The sequence below is a fragment of the Triticum aestivum genome, chromosome 5B, assembly GCF_018294505.1.
Source record: "Triticum aestivum cultivar Chinese Spring chromosome 5B, IWGSC CS RefSeq v2.1, whole genome shotgun sequence".
In the NCBI taxonomy this organism is placed as follows: Eukaryota; Viridiplantae; Streptophyta; class Magnoliopsida; order Poales; family Poaceae; genus Triticum; species Triticum aestivum.
In genome coordinates, this window is record NC_057807.1 from 195,346,389 (window position 1) to 195,353,255 (window position 6,867).

Genomic DNA, 6,867 nt, shown 5'->3' on the forward strand with positions numbered 1-6,867 from the left:
ACAAACCAGAGCTTCTCACAACAAGCCTGATTGTTTCGATAGGGAACGTTTCACCTTTCTGGACGAAACGATAGCTGTTGCCTCTTCTTGATTTCAATTTTTTTATCTAGTGTCAACATAGAACATCATGAGTGTTGTGTTAAATTTTGGAATTTTTCGGGGTTCATTAGCACATTCTTATGCATTAATTGAGTTTTCAATGCATTTATGTGCATAATTCAAATTTGAACTACATGCACATGCTCCAATGCATATAAATTTGTTGAAAATTCAAATCTATGTCCTTGGTTGCATGCTTATGTCCGATGCAAGAAATAGGAATCAATGTCAAACACCGTGCCATCGTCACTCGGCCGCAAACATTGAGATACCTAGTTTTTAAATTCTAGTAAATCCAAATCTCGTCTGAAATTCATGAAACCTGGCATGCTATCATGTAATGGCACCCGACATGTCGTGGTAAATTTTTTCTCCCATTTGGGGCAGGTTTGGGTATAAGTTCTCACAAACCAGAGCTTCTCGCCACAACCTGATGGTTAAAGTTTCACCTTTCTGGACGAAATGATAGCCGTTGCCTCTTCTTAATTTCAATTTTTTCTCTAGTGTGAACATAGAACAACGTGAGTGTTGTGTTAAATTTTGGAATTTTTCGGCGTTCGTTAGCACATTTCTTATGCATTAATTGAGTTTTCAATGCATTTATGTGCATAATTCAAATTTGAACTACATGCATATGCTCTAATGCATATAAATTAGTTGAAAATTCAAATATGTGTCCTCGTTGCATGCTTAGGTCTCATGCAAGAAATGGGAATGAATGTCAAACACTATGCCAACGTCACTCGGCCGCAAACATTGAGATACCTAGTTTTTAAACTCTAGTAAATCCAAAACTCGTCTAAAATTCATGAAACCTGGCATGCTATCATGGAATGGCACCCGACATGCCGTGATAATTTTTTTTCCCATTTGGGGCAGGTTTGGGTATAAGCTTCTCACAAACTAGAGCTTCTCACAACAAGCTTGATGGTTTCGGTAGGGAACGTGGCACCTTTGGGGACGAAACGATACCCGTTGCCTATTATTGCTTTCAAAAAAAATTCTAGTGTCAACATAGAACAACAGGAGTGTTGTGTTAAATTTTGGAAATTTTCGGGGTTTGTTTGGACGTTTTTATATATTAACTGGGTTGTCTAGGCATTTTATGTGCATAATTCAAATTTGAACTACATGCACATGCTCCAGTGCATATAAATTGGTTGAAAAATCAAATATTTGTTCTTGGGTGCATGCTTAGGTCCCATGCAAGAAATGGGAATGAATTTCAAACACCAGGGCACTATTGACTGCCGGCAAAACGTTGAGATACTTTGTTTTTAAATTCTTGTAAATCCAAAACTCGTTTGAAATTCATGAAACTTGGCATGCTATCATGGAATGGCACCCGGCATGCTGTGGTAATTTTCGTGTCCATTTTGAGAGAAGGCGCACTAGAATAACAGTCAACAAAGGAATTTTGAAACAACTAGCTGCCACTCTAACATCGCAAACATTTTAGATAGAACACTCGTATGTACACTGGCAGCTTCCCTAGTAAGCCAAGGGAAAATGTGCTGAGCAGGATTTGTGCAGCTCTTCATCGCAAATGTTTTAGATAGAACACCTGTATGCAAAGTGAGAGCTATGGTCTTCCGCAATAAGCCAAAAGAAAATTCACTGCGCAGGATTTGTGCATCTCTTCAACGCAAACGGTTCAGATTGAATAAGGTATGCAAAGCGAGACTTCGGCGCTAAGCCAAGAGAAAATGTGGCATGCAGGATTTCTACCTCCCTTCAAGCAAACGGTTTTTTCGGATGACCCGTGTGCAACCACGTATAGACAATTTGGTAAGATTTGCATCTGTCATATTGGGTATATTGCCATTTGTCAAACTAGAAAGATTGACATTTGTTGATCTAGTAACATTGCCATTTGTCAATCCTTTTAACACTGCGATTTGTCAAAATATACAGCTAAAAGTCACTAGCACTATCTAATTTTTGCAACTAAAATTCAGTAATTAAGCATAGATTTCATTCATAGATTAAGCAGTCGTGCTTAATGTATATAAGCAGTTCAACTTTACAGCTGAACCGACCAAACTTTTCCTGAATTATTGCCAACCATGTACTGAAATAGCTAGTTGAACTATATATACTAGCTAATTTTAAGTACGTTGTATAGTTTCACCACATCTATAGTCAGATGAACTGAACAAAATAGCCCCTAAATACTACTACTACTACTACTACTACTACTACTACTACTACGGAGGGGCTTTGTACTACTTCCGGCTGCCTCTCCTTTACCGAGGGCGCTCAGTAAAAGGAAGAGGAGGAGGAGCCTACCGATGAGCTGGACAACTGCAATACGGTGTCTGCCGCTGCTGCACCTTCAGCAACGCTCACCTCGAACGCCCTCTGCAGCTCCAGGCGACCCCTCTCGAAGCAGACGGGCTGCTCGTAGATCTCCTGATTCCTCGCCTCTGCGTCGGCGTGTGCCGCGGCCACGGCGGCAATAAGACTCTTTGCGTGCTCGACGAGGCGATCATCCTTCCCCCGCAGGAACTCATTGTAGCGCGCAAGGTCGCTGTCGCACGTGTAGGCCTCCACCTCCGCCTCCCTCCTCCGGGCGGCGGTGGCGGATCGGGTGATGATCCTGATGATCGACGGTGGGCTGGCAGCCACGACGGACAATGATGGGGTGGCAAGATGTAGCCTCCCAGCTGGAGTTGTGCTTTGATGACGGTGGAGTGGCTGAGCACTTTCATGAATGTCATTACCTGATGAAACTTGGCACGAACTTCAAACATTTGTCATTCTTTGCTACCAATTTTTTTGAATTTTTTTAGATTTTACTATTCATGGCGGTACCATATGAGCTAAAACTCAGATGAGCACTTTCCAACACTTTTGTCATGAATACAAATGACACTGACATATAGATGATGTTTTTCTGAACATTTTGGCATATTATTTGTATTTTTTATAATTTACTATGAATTAGTTATGAAGTTTTCAAATTGACAGAATACCGTTCAAAAGCATAAGAGGAGCGAAGTGACTTGGACAAAAATGATGACTTTTGGGAATTAGGGGTAAACAGCTCAGTGGGACACAACTAGGTGCATAAATCTAATTATCCCTATTTTCTTGGTCCAGGGAAAATATCTCCGTTCGTCTAATTCTTTTTCTAACTCTCTATTTCTTTTCTCCAAAGTTCTGTTTTTTTTATAAATGGAAGACCAATTTAGTTCCAGGCTGGTCCAACTCCCTAGCCTTCCTACAGCCATGCTGGGCCTCCAACCAGCAGCCCAGCCAGGCCGGTCCATCTGCATCATGGCCCAAGGCCCCGTCGGCCACCTCCTAGCCCTAGCCACCAGCGAGTCCGATCCCTATCTCCCTCGAGCGCCTCCTGTTTCTCCCGATCCCGCCGCCACATGCCCAGACTCCCACGCTCGATCCCCTCCTCCAGCGCCCTGCATCCGAGGACTCGCTAGCGAGTCCCTTGCTCGATCCGGAGCGAGGCAACCACCGGAGCCGCGCCGCCTCCCCGCCATGGCGCCCGCACCCTCCAGCCGCGCCGCGCCCCCAAGCTCCTCGCCATCACTGCTCTAGCCAGTCCGCCGTTCGCAACCAGCAGCGCCCTCCTCTGGCCTCCGCTGCCAGTCCAACCCCGTCAGCGGCGTCGGCCGCTCGGCCTGCTCGTCGTCGTTGCTCCACCATGACGACCTCCCTCGACCCATCCCGGACCTCCTCGCTCGACTCCTCGCTGGATCCGGCAGGTACTCGTCGCGCCCCTGCCTTGCTGCGTTCTGCGCCGGAGTTCCCCTGCTCAAGCCGCCGAACCCCCGACCCCATCTCCACGCGCCCGTGATCACCACGACCTCTAGCCGCTCTCGCTGTCATTATTGCCATCCCCACGCGCATCTTGCTGGCGCACTGCTCTTCTGGTTCCCGGTGACCTCCACGTCCCGCTAGACCACCCCTTGCTTCGGTCCTCTGCCCGAGCACATGCCCGCTCGACCAACTCTCTGATGCCTTGCTTCACGAGGCCTTCGTGCGCCAACGCTTTCTGGTGATGCCAAGACCGCAGCTGAAAGACCCATACCCGGATCGCCAAGCTCCGTCTCCGATGATTTCGCCAAGTTCCATCAAGCCAAACGTGTACGTCTACCATCGCCGTGGGTTTTTCCTCCAAGTTCGACTACAGCACAAGGATATGTACAACTATGCGGATTCGCCGAGTACCCCTTTGAATACGCCAAGTTCGACTACCGCACAGTTACGCCAAGTTCATCTACGGAATGTGTACGTCTTCAAACGGTGTACCACTACCATTGCTGTGGATTTGACAAGACTGCGAGTACCACTACTTCCCTCAACGAACTCGTTCCGTCCTAAAAACGCACGCTTCAAAGGTATAACCATGAGATGATGCCCGTGAACGAATGCATGTGTTATATGAGATGCCCGTGTTTGCATTGTGTTCGAGTTGTCGCTTGCGCGTTCCTCATTTGCCATGTCACCAGTTGTGGGACACTTGGTATCTGGGATCACTCCCCGTTGCTTTGCACATTCCGCATATCCTATGTTTCTTTTGCATCGCCGTCTCAATGAGTAGTCGGAATCGGAACAATGGCTTGGCATCATTTCCGTTATCATCGCCATGGCGACCAAATGCTTCATATCTTGCTCATGTCAACATTTTCTTAAAATTGCATAAAACTTGAATATGTCATCCGCATCATGGTAACCACATTTAAAATGTTTAAAATTGTTGTTTGCATTAAATTGCTAAATGACATGTGGGTATTTATGAGAATTGTTATTTGTTGTTTCTGGTCTCATTTAAAGTGCCTAAATAGCTAGTTTACTTATGCTTCACCTCTTGCCATGTTTAACAACATTTACTATTGTTGGGTAGTTTAAACGAGATCAAACTAAATATGTGAATGTGGTGTTTCGTCAATATACAATGAGCTCCACTTAAATTGTAGTGTTGCTTGTGCATTTTACCATGCGATGCATATTTAAACCGGACATGCATCATACTTGGTTGTGCATCATGCTATGTTTATGCTCGTGTGTTTAACATGTTGTTTGTTTCTTTCTGGTGTTGCTTCTTATTGAACTAATCCTTCTATTTAGTATATTTCAGATGAGTTCAACATTGGAGTGGCAGGACAAGAGGATATGGAACCCCTTCAAGATGCTAAGGACAAAAATTGGCAAAAGCTCGAGTTAATTGCACAGAAGTACCACAATTGGGGCATTACATGCAGATTGATACCATTTTTCGTAATTTTTACATGTCAGTATCAAGTTTGGGGCTAGCTGTTACAAAAAGGTCTAAATCACGTATAAATATTTATTGACAGTGTATCTAACTGACGGGACCCGCCTGTCGGGTGCCTATGTGGCAGGGTTTTTGCAGAAAACCCCCTAGCTTTATATATAATCACATAAATGCCCATTATTTTGCGGTAAAAAAAGGCTACTGAGAGGGGGTTTTTTTCGTTCGCAAGTTTTTCACGGACTATTTTGAAAGTTCCCGGTGAATTGAACAAATAAAGTATAAACGAAAAATCAGCGTCAGCAGGATTCGAACCCGCGATTTGGGATTCTCCAACTGCGCGCACTAGCCAAGACGCCAGGGCGACCCCCGCGACTCTATGCAGGCGATATCGCTTTTAAAAGGTTAGAAACGTTTGGCCGGCAGTTGGGCTTGGCTAGGCGTTAAACATATGAGCTTTCACACGGGGCACTTTCTTAATGGGTCAGCCCACTCGTTGCGTCGTACAGAGTCGGTACTACAATTCCACAAAAAAATAGGATGGATCGAGGAATCGAACTCGAGACTAGACGATCAAAAGGAACAGTTCTTTGTCAGTCGATTTAATGAGTGTAAATGTTATTTTTGGCCGCGCGAACATTTAAGAACTAAATGCAACGCTAGACAAAAGAAGTCGAAATTTAGACCGTTGTACATTTTTTAATATAATTTGAACATTTTTGTAATGTACGATGAACAAATTTTAGTTACACATTAAAAAATTTGTGAAATATACTAAACAATAATTAAATACACATTGAACATTTTTTGTGATATACGCTGGACCATTTTTACATATACATTGAACATTTTTTAATGTATGTTGAACAACTTTTGGCTACACCTTGAACATTTTTGTGATATACACTGAACTATATTTATATGCACATTGAACATTTTTGTGATCTATACTGATTTTTTTTCGAATTATGAGCACATTTTTCAGAATGTGAACAAAATTTGAAAACCATGAACAGTTTCGAAATCATGATCAAAATTTGGGATTCCAAAAAAATTTCTTGAAAAAAGTATGAAAATAAAAACGAAAAAGGATAAAATGAAATAAAATAAAACAAACAGAAACAAAAACAGACAAACAAAACAAGGGAAAAAGAAAAAAGAAAGAAACAGGGAAAACCGGAAAACCCGTTAAAAGAAATAAAACCAGAAAGAAATCTGGTTGAGGGACACTAGTGGGCCGGTCCGTCCGCGATAGTGGCTTGCGCATCTATAGTGTAATAAACATTTCGCTTGGGTCTCATCAACAGCGATGCTGTGGCGTTGTGGCTAGCGGGCGCAGCGCTTCAACGACAGGTCGCGGGTTCGAATCCCGGCTGCGCGGTATTTTTCGTTTCTATTATTTATTTGTTCAGTCCGCCGGAAACTTTGAAACTAGTTCATGGAAAACTTGCGAACGAAAAAAACCCACTCTTAGCAGCCTTTTTCCTGTGAAATAGTGGGTATTTATGTGATTACACATAAAGCTAGGGGTT

General features: G+C 43.5%; 1 long non-coding RNA gene across 1 annotated transcript; it reads left to right on the forward strand.

Moving 5' to 3' along the window:
- The first annotated feature begins 3,309 nt into the window (after positions 1-3,309).
- On the forward strand, positions 3,310-5,525 carry LOC123115895 (uncharacterized). The gene is made up of 2 exons (XR_006456811.1): positions 3,310-4,460; positions 5,201-5,525. It is a non-coding gene; the product is annotated as an uncharacterized lncRNA (long non-coding RNA).
- The last annotated feature ends 1,342 nt before the right edge of the window (positions 5,526-6,867 follow it).